This window comes from Solea solea, chromosome 12, assembly GCF_958295425.1.
Source record: "Solea solea chromosome 12, fSolSol10.1, whole genome shotgun sequence".
In the NCBI taxonomy this organism is placed as follows: domain Eukaryota; kingdom Metazoa; phylum Chordata; class Actinopteri; order Pleuronectiformes; family Soleidae; genus Solea; species Solea solea.
The window spans coordinates 18,111,953-18,122,498 of NC_081145.1; positions in this window are offsets into that span (position 1 = coordinate 18,111,953).

Below are 10,546 nucleotides of genomic sequence, written 5' to 3' on the forward strand. Positions count from 1 at the left end.
TGAATACATATTGAAATGAAATAAATAAAAGCAATGTTTTCATGATTAAACTTAAGATAAGAGCATTGCCATCAGGATGGTTTCCATGCTCTGTTTCAACAGATTACTTGTGTTTGGCCTCGACTAAATGGCTTCTTACAGAGGTGTAAATTGGAAAATAGCAGTGCAAACAAGCGGCCGTCTCTCATCGACTCCTCAGTCAACTCGTCCTGCTCAAGTTGGCAGTTGTTTTTTTCCCTTTCTCAGTCTTTTTGTTTGTTTGTTTGTTTGTTTGTTTTGGTATATCATTGTGCAGTCTACCTCAGGACACATTTCAGATCTCAGAGGCAACTTCACAGTGAGCACTTTCATGGCGCTCTCTTGGGTGAAATCATTCCGCTCCCTCGCGTCATCCTGTCCACTTGCTGGAGATGGCTATGATGGGCAAAGTCAGCTTTGGACCCTGAAGGGAGCAGTTTTCTGGTCAAGATGTAAGAAAATGCTACCATCTGCCTTCTGCTTTGAGCCAAGGAATACACAGCTCACACTGTGAGCATATATAAGCTCTTGTCTACTATGTTATATGAGAATATCACTGTCACATAAAGCATCGATGATGTGAGCGTGTTTTGAACGCAGACAACATATCGTTCAGTGCTAGGCTGACTCTTAATTACTCCTGGATGCTGTTTGCACTTCTGACACATTGGATCCTGGACCCAAAATAGATTTCTGATCACACTGATGAATCGTTAGTCATGTTGTCCTTGGCCTATAAGAGTGTCGTCCTCATGCATGTGCAGGACGCTGCTGTGTCACTCACGTCGGACGCTCATGGTACCCTTCTTAATAAACTAGTGGCATATTTAGACACTGAGAGCAGAGTGTGGAATATCCATGCATAGTATATCCATTCAAAGTGAAAAGGCTCGGGTTAGGGACTAGGATGACGAAGTCAGGCTTTGTGGATATCCACTGCTGGCTCACACGCTGATTTTTATTTTATTTAAATAACCAACATTTCCATGATCAATAATCAATCATAAATAATATAGTATATATTTCAACTGTTCAACTGAATGGCTGCTTAGTACTTGAGGCTCACAGCAATGAGTGAATTATGTGTGAATGGACACTCAGATCAGATCTAAATGTGCCACCAGTGTATTTATTTGAAAGCCCGGTGCATCTATTTCAGATGTGGAAGGGTATCCTGTGCATCTGCATGAAGACGCCCATGGAATTGACAGAGCGGCAGTATAAAGTGCTCTTGAGATGAGAATGAGCTGGCCGAACTGGCTGCATCTGGACCCAGCAGCCATCAAAGCAAGTTTAAGGGTGGACAAAAGGATGAATAACTCAACGTGACGTATAAAATGTACCAAAATTATACAATACAGTAATAGAAAAAGTTTGAATAATTCAGCCAAAAGACTATGTGAATGGCTCTTGATCCTCTCATGGCTGTGTTTGCTTATTATTATATTAACGGTGAACAAAATACCAAGTTCAAAATAGCATTGAAATAAGGATACTAGTTCAAAATCTGAAATGGACATTCCAAGGACACAAGTTTTAGAGAAAGTAAAAAGAATAGGAAACACAAAGTCCTAAACTTTAGGTAACGTTAAAAAGCTCATAATGTCACTGTAATGAAAGCCTCTACTACTGAACAATGCTGTTTATTTTCCCCCCTGAACAAGTATGAGACTGCTGTATCAAAACAAATACATAAATGATAATCAACTATGTGTTCCTAATATTTCTGGCCACAATGTCTTGCAAGATGTTCAACATCTGGTGTTGCTTTTTATACTTCACATTGTTTTATGACAAGGAGGCATGTAACTAATGCAGACGATGCACACTTATTTTGTGTGTGTTTGAAATAATGATCAGTGCCGTACTACAGGAGCCTGCAGCCTGTTATCCCTCCCTCACTCTCATCATTTTGTGAGTGAGTATTTATTCCATTTACATTTCAGCAGTCCAGCAAGTGTGTCAGTTACCAATCATTTTCCCTGACCAGTGGAAATTCCCACACACCGCCTGTTTTACTCAGGAGTGTAAACAGTGTTGGCTGCTTCACAACTTCACCACAACAACATAGTGTGCATAGTGAACATCCACGGTTTTACGCCCCCCCCCCACCAGATAATGGCTCACAGAAACAGTTTACTGCTGTTGAGCACTTATTGTTTACAAGATGCCCCCACTTGTCAGCGTGGAGAAGATAAGCATAAACAAGTTGCTGTTCTCGACTTCTTGAAACCTTGAATGAGAGCATCAAGTTGTTTGTCATCACGCCAGTCAATGGGTTTGTCATCAATGACAGAGCTCGTCTCTGAAATGAACTCCCTTTATATCACACTTTTCCAGCCTTTACGACCACTCAAAGAGCTTTTCACAACAAGTCACATTCACAGTGTCATCCAGTGCTTCTATGCCAGCGCTCTTTATGTCCCATTGAAAAAACAATGGACAATAAGAATATAATGATGCTGTCTTACCTGCCTGCCTAAAATCATCATCATAACAGTGACTTCTGTCTTTATTAGAGTCTTTGCTCCTGTGCGTCATACAAAGTTAACCCTCTTATGACATCATGACAAGCAGGTCCGTCTGAACCTTTTTCCAAGATAACTTGCACTTTTTCCTAGATCATTTTGTTTTTTATAGTGCAGTCAGTTAAACGCGTTATTAACGGCAAACCCATTTTAACGGCAGACCCCAGAACCGTAGTAAGGAGACCTCCGCAGACCGGTAGCTCCTTTTAGCTCGGATTAGCTCATTACGGCAACAACACATTAAACCATAAAAAAATAATTGGACAAAAAGAAATCAGGCGACATATAAATTAGATAAAATATATAAAATGAGGTAAATAAAAACAGATAAAAATGTGTGATTAATTACAATTAAATATTTTAATCGTTTGAGAGCACTACTTTTTTACCTTGCTTTACCGTTTTTGTTATATTATCTTATCATTTACTGTATATCAATACAAAACAAAACAAACGCTTCTATTTGTAACGAGTGACATCATCATCGCACTATTCAGCGTGACTGCAGGATTTCGTGCAGTCCTACCTATTTTAAATAAGTGTCTCAAAGTGTGCACATCAATAGTTTACCTCACTTAAAGGCTAGTCGTGGGTAATGTAACATTATATAACCTAATGTTACCAGGCTACATCCGCGTAATTATTTCTGATTAGAGCAAATTTCATCACCAATCTGAAATGCCATTTTATCTAATGTGGTCATTTTGCAGAAATATGATTAAAGATATATTGTTGTCATGATTGTCTAGGAAGCCAAACATCTGCTGGATGCAGTGAATAAACTACCATATTAACTGAACAGTTAAGGAGACCACAGTGTTTCGGTAAACTGCAAGAAACACCGATACTAGTTCTACTTATAATGCGCTAACAAGGCATTTATTTATTTATATTTTTTAATTTCTTTGCACAGAAATTAGCATTGCATCTGCTGTAACTTTAGTTTTGATGGACAATCTTAATCAAGTCATCACAAAACCAAAGTCATTTCCTGATGTAAAATGCAGTACTCGCTTAAACAGATCACTCTTTGACTTAAATGTGTCACTTGAAAATGTGTCACTGGAAAACGGATTCACACTAATGGCTATAGAAACAATAAAATGATAATCTGCTCTTATAATAATCCCCTGCAAACCTTGCTTTCACTATGTTATTATCTTGGCCACCAGGACCTATTTTCTCAGAAAATAGATGACTTGATTTAAGGCCAATCTGTAATCTGTTTATATACTGTATATATAAATATATATGTATGTATATATATATATATAGATAGATAGATAGATAGATAGATATAAAGACGTACATACATAAAGAATCCCATTGACAGTGAAATAAAAGCAGGTGCTGGAGGGAGAGACTTCCAGAACCTCTGAGACTTCAGATACTTCAGAACCATCATGCATTTTGCATTCTTTCGACACTGACACAGCAAGCCTGTGTATTAATACTAAACTGAGTGAACCTACCAGAAAAACAAACTCTCCCCAAACAACAAGTTGAAGCTTCAGCTATGGTGCACAGATGAAAAAAAAAATATTACGGAAAATAATATGATGAAGTTGAAAATCACTGCTACAAGACTGAATATCCCGCCCCACAGTGGTCGTTTGTTTAGTTTATCTATGAATGCTAACATGCAAAATAAACTTTATTATTAACACATTTTACTATTCAGTAAATATTAAACCACAGGGTTCTTGAAGGTAAATAAATCACCACTGTTGCAACATTCAAATATCCCAAGAAGTTATTGCTGCTTAACTGTGTATGAGTTTGACTCCAAAAGTTGAGAGGAGTTTACCATATGAGCTGGTGTAATGAATATTATTTATCATCATTTAGACACTAAAGATGGTGCACTAAAAACGCAAGATACAACAGTGATATTAAAAGCTCCAGTGTGAGCTTTAAATATCCCCCTGTTCATTTCTGACTAATTACCAAAACAGTGTATGACCTAAGCCGTGTTTCCATCATGGTACAGTTCGATTTGGTACAGTATGGTATGGTTTGGAATGGTATTTCCACTAATAACAGTTCCTTCACTTGGTAGGAGGGATGTTTCGCTGTGCACTATGGCCGTGTCAGCGAGATATGTGGTGTGGTGATACATTGAGCATTAAATTATACACAGTATATAAGCTTTTTTGCTGTTTAAATTACACCTGTCCACAATATGATTTAGTTAATATAAATTGAATGAATGTGTTTACATCATTCCATATCAAAACAAGCATTTTCACTTTAAAATTCTGTGGAATATCATCATGAATGTCTCTGTTGTGTTATCATTTTAAGCACTGAATAATTGTTTTTTTCCCCCACGTTTTTCTCTAGACTGGCACCTTCTGACCAGACCAGATGCTTGTAGGCCCCCAGGTTCTTTTAGTTTGACACTCCTGCTCTAAACACTTCTGTAACTTCAATGGGAAAATGAAATGGGCCTGTAAATTTATACAGTCGCTTTCAAAAACGCATCCATCGCACGCCTCATTTCTCAAGGACACTAAATTGGCCAGCGTTAGTTCTGCTTTTCTTTGTACTGCACTACGATGAATGGAGTGAAGAATGATTTTAATTCTTCTTTTTATCATAGAAAGAGTTGGCAGTTGTTGAGTCACCCAAAAAGGCACCTACAAGCAATGGCAATGTCACAATAGCTGGCAGGCAGACGTGAAAGTGTTCAGGTCAAAAGAGTATTAACAGCTTCGGAAAACGGAACAATTTCAAAACAGCATTCCACACTGAGAAAAGAGAAAGAAAGGGCAGGTTTTGAGTCAGCATTTCCAATGGCACGCTGCACCAAGAACTTGGGCAAAAAGGGATGAAAATATGTCACCTACAAATTCAGTGCAGAAGAAACTGTTGTTAGTTCTGTGTAAGCAATAGAAAGGGAATATGTGTGTCATTATTCATGCTCAGGCTGGTCGCATATATCTGTAGTGTTACTTTATGCAAAGTAGCTTTAAATTAGTGCGACCGGAAAGCAAGCAAAAAAGCACTAGAACAAAAAAGTGACAGCACAATCATGCCTGTGACTGTAACACGTGTGACTTGGACTTGGGTTTAGGAAATATGCCTGCTTTAATTGTTTGTCAAATACTAAATGTCATGAGTAAGATAAGCATTGTAGGTGCTACACACAATTATCAGATAGAGCAAAAAGACAGTGTGCAACATGAGTACATTATACTGAGAAGTAACATCATGGGGCTTCAGTGCATTTTGTCCCACACAATCCGAGTCTGAGTGTAGTGGCAGGAAGAAGCACAGACAGGCGTGGCCCTTCCATCTGTATCCTCAAAATCAGTCAGGCAGGCTGGAATTAGTTTTCACTCCCATGCAGACTTATTTACCGGATCTGTTTCTGTTTCACATGCAGCCTCATCTGACAACAAGCAAACATGCATATACTGTATCGACACAGTTGGGAGATGAGTCACTCCCTTTATGACTCATACTGTCTTCTCTTTTGTTGTTGTTTTTCTTTTTTTTTTTAACAAGACGAAGACTCTAATCATGCCTGTTTCTGACAAAGCAGCAAATTTGACTTTCTGAAAATATGTTCTGCGTGCTAAACTAATACTTATTTTTATTCTATTATTCTATTCTATTCTATTATTTATTTATTTAAACAGTGAAGAGTTGATTAAACTGAATCAGACTTGACCCAATTATGGCACACCAGGGTCCTAATCAAAGGAAACAATGTCACTGGTAAAAGCAATAACAATGTAAGGATCCATAGCAACCAGTAAATTGTGTGAACTATTCAATTACATGAGATATTTTACTTGTGTTTATTATGAGACAAGATATGCAGTTGAGACATCCTGCCCTTAGCAAACTTTTCAATTCAGTTCATTGATGCCTTTTTGAACTCTCAAGAGTACAAGGAAATGCATTTCAATTCATCTCCTGTAGTCATTTATGAGACAGAAGAATGCAGCTGAGTGACTACAAAAGCTTCTTATTCTAAGCAAGCAGTGCATGACATGATATAGCATATGCATACTAGAAGCAGAGGTGGTACACTAACCAACACAACAATAATATCATGATGCACATTAAGTCCATTTTCCTAATAACAATCGTCAATAAATGATAAATAAAAGTATTAATTTTCTTAGTTTTATATACATATATATGTATTTTTATAATACTAGTAGGCACAGAAAAGAATGTGTGAGCCACTTGGATGCAGCCATTTGTGGTTTCACCACATTTTATCAGTTCTTCAAAGCACACAATCAACACGGTGGTGAAAACAGTCCACTGTGATGTTTGTCCTTGCTGACTTAATAGCATCACAGGTTTTGTTGTCCTTTCCCTTCACAGTGAACACAGAGTCGGACGCATAGCCCCAAGAGGTTGCCCACTCAATCAATCTGCCTTCAGTGTCACTTAGATAACGTGCCATACCCGTTCTATCAACTGGCTGAACCACATAACAAAGCGCACTTTCTAAGAGAGTTTGCACGCACGCGACTGCCTCAATGAAAGGTAAAGTGAGAACATGACGATGTATACAGCTCAGTAGAGCTTGTTTTAAAAAGTTCCCCGTGTAATCTTTTCTGCAAGGACTTCATTCATAATCAGAATCACCAAATGGCTGTGGATATTTTGGTGCAGGGAATTTGTTCGCCGAACCGTTCAGTACTTCCTGCATGACCGAAGCACAGACTCCGCGTGACACAGTCACTGAACTTACGGCTGAACGGCTTATGATTCGGCTCACGATTGCAGGCTTTCAGCAGTGCTGTCGCTAAATACACCAGACTGCTCTGTTAAATATTGATATTTCCTAAAGTTCCTTGTTGAATGTTGGAGATTAGCGCATTTATCGGGATTTTGAAGTCTTTTAACTACAGTCCGACATTGTTCAGTTTGTTCGGTTTCATTCACACTCACAACTCTTCCCGTGATGACACTCTCTGCCAGTCTGTCAACGTCACATTTTACTATCGGCTATACTATCATCAGAGCAGGTACCAAAAACTCTCCCTAATGGAAAAGCAAAAAAAAAAAACAACAAGTAGAGTCGAGTCGAGCAGAGTAGTGCAAGAACTGTATCATGGAAAAGTGCCATTAGTGGTAATGGTGATAGTTTTTAGCTGGGAATTTCATTCTTTATTTCTACTTTGGGGTCAAAGCACACTTCCCATCCTCCGTTACTCACTTCATCAGATGACTTCGGATTGATTTTGAGGTATTGATTTTACATGGGTAACGGGATTTATTTGTGTGATTACGATTGTGATGATTTTTCTTTTTCCCTCGAACATTTTGCCTACCAAGGGTTGAAATGTAAATTGATAGCAAGGCGCCATTTTATCAAACTTGGAAGACATAGTGAGCTGAATTTGTAGCTTATTAAAACCTGGCATATGTTCACATGCATTCGGGGAATTAGTGATTACCTAAATTATGCAGCATTTTGCTGCCCTTGCCAACCAGACCAGTTGGGGGAATGTATCTTACAGTGTGACAGTATGTATCATACTCAAATGCAGACATACTAAACGTAAACACTACCTGATGACAGAACACTCTACTTATAGTTTTAATAACTGCTCTGCATGCATCCCCTGCACGTCATGCATTGTTATAATGAGGATGCAAGTGAAAGGTCAATGTTCTGCAGGGAGATGTTGCAGCAGAATGTGGCGCTGTCGCATGTGACGCATGTGAGAGGTAACAGGAGGCTGAAATGCACCCAGATTATTGTGGTTATTTCATGCCGCCCAAGCTTCGTGTGAAAATGTCAACTTGCTGACTTTTTGTGAGGACACATGTCAGGGGTTTCTTCTGTGCATCCACCGTAACCCTTACTGGAGTTAATAAGCAGACAAGGTGTTCTGCTTCACTGGACCTGTATGTCCTTGCAGACCCTGGTATAATACACAGTATCTATGTGTCTACACATGTATATAATCAATAACAACAAAAGTCGATGTTCAATTGACACGGATGCACATGCTAATGTTTGTCACTGAATGTCCTGTGCTTGAAAACATATTCAAAGACTACGTGTCCTCTTTACACTCAATCTACTTAAAGGTGAAAAAGATCTAAGATATTTTGGTTTATTAATAAGTAAATCCAAACAGAAGTGGCTCTCATATATTTTAAAGTTTTTGTTTATGCTCCAACTTGTCATTGTTAAATAGGATACCCTCTTCATACTGCATGTCTGTCTTTATTGTGCTATTTAATTCATTTAATTGAATGAATAAATCATGTCATGTCTGTATATTGTTTGGCTTTTTGTCATGTTTATTTAAACCGTGCAGTATCAACACATTGCCAAATTCGACTAAATGTACACAAAAAGAGGATTTTCTTCTAATGTAGTCCACGAATTAGGGGAGGGCATGTGGAGGGTCTAGGGCCCGTCGTGATTTAAGATGTGCAGGATGTTTTATGCCTAGAGGCATGCACTTTGGTCAGAGAGAGAAATCTATGCAGTCTGTTGTATGAATTTGATAACACCCCTAGCCTGCACAGCATTGTCACAGGCAACACACATTTATGCTTGTGCCACTGTGTGAGGGAGAATGGGGAAGAGGTGTCAGTGCGGGGCTAACATCCGTTTCAAAGCAACCCAGGCCCCATGCCTGTGTTTGACCTTGGATCAACAATGTTGGCTGGGGCTCTCTTCAATGGACAACAACACGTCGCCCATGGCATAAACAAGAGGAAGTGATGATTACATACAGCTCTGCTGCATCCACAAAGAGCAGCATTATCCCCCCCCCCCCCCATATCACACTTGCATTTACTGACACAAACACTCTTTACTTGCACTTGACACACAAATATTCATTCACATGCCGTTGTGTTAAACTCCATATGTCTTTGCCTTAGGCCTCAGACGAGGCACTGGAATATTCCGTCATCTGGCCTGCCATACAGGGTCAGCCACCAGATACACAGCTGCTCCATTCAAGCATCCTTGGTCACATACGTACGACAATTATATTAATGTTCCATATGCACATACACACAAGCATCAACACAACTGAATGGAGAAGTGTATCTGCACCAAAACACACATCGACGAAGACAAGTGCAGGCTTTCTTTGTATAAACAGAGGTTCTGCTGGAGCTCTGCAGTTGACCTGCTTTTCAGTGTGTGTGCCTTTTTTTTAGAATGTGGTCTTAAACAACAACTGCCTTGCTTCTGTAGATCTTCCCATCTCTGTCACTATACTCTGTTTCCCTCTTCCTCTTAGCCTTTCTCATCCTCATTTCTCTCCCAGCCAGTATCCTCCTTTGCGCTCTCACTGTCTGTCATTCTGCCTGCCGTCTGTGATGTCTCATTACCAGGGAGGGTAAGCAAAGAATATTTTTTCTCCACTCTTTCTTTCTCTCCCTCAGCTAAGTGCAACTTCAACCGTCTCTCTCACTCTTTTCTTCTTGCACTTTTCCCCCCTCAATTCCTCTCTTTGTCACCTGCTTCCCGTGAACTATTATTGCTGTCTATCAAACAAAGAAGTTGTCAAAGCGTTTGCATCCTCACAGCATAAGAAGAGGGAGGAGGAGGGAGGGGGCCATTTTAGGTAAATAGGAAAGCAAGAGCTGGCACTGATGTTAGCACCAGACTGGTGCAGGGAGCGCCCAGCTAAGTGTGCACTTCTCTGAAACACTAAAGTACACAAATCTTCAGAAGCTGCATCTATGCTCCTCACCTTCCACCTCATTGGCTGTCATTAGTATTTAAAGACTTCTAATGGTCCCAGACAAGTTGAAAAAGCAGATACACTCGATGGCTAAAAGTAAGTGCATAACTCACAATGGCATCAGTGTAGCAGACCTGATTTTATAATAATAGTTAGTAGCCTTATTGGCTGTTACAGTCTCATGAACAGGCTTCCAGAAAAGTGGTCATCAATTATTTCTATTCAGTTCTATGCATGGAGCGAAATGAGACTCCACATTGTCACCAATTCTGATCATTTGGAGTCTCAGTGTGTATTAAGATGAACTTTGCA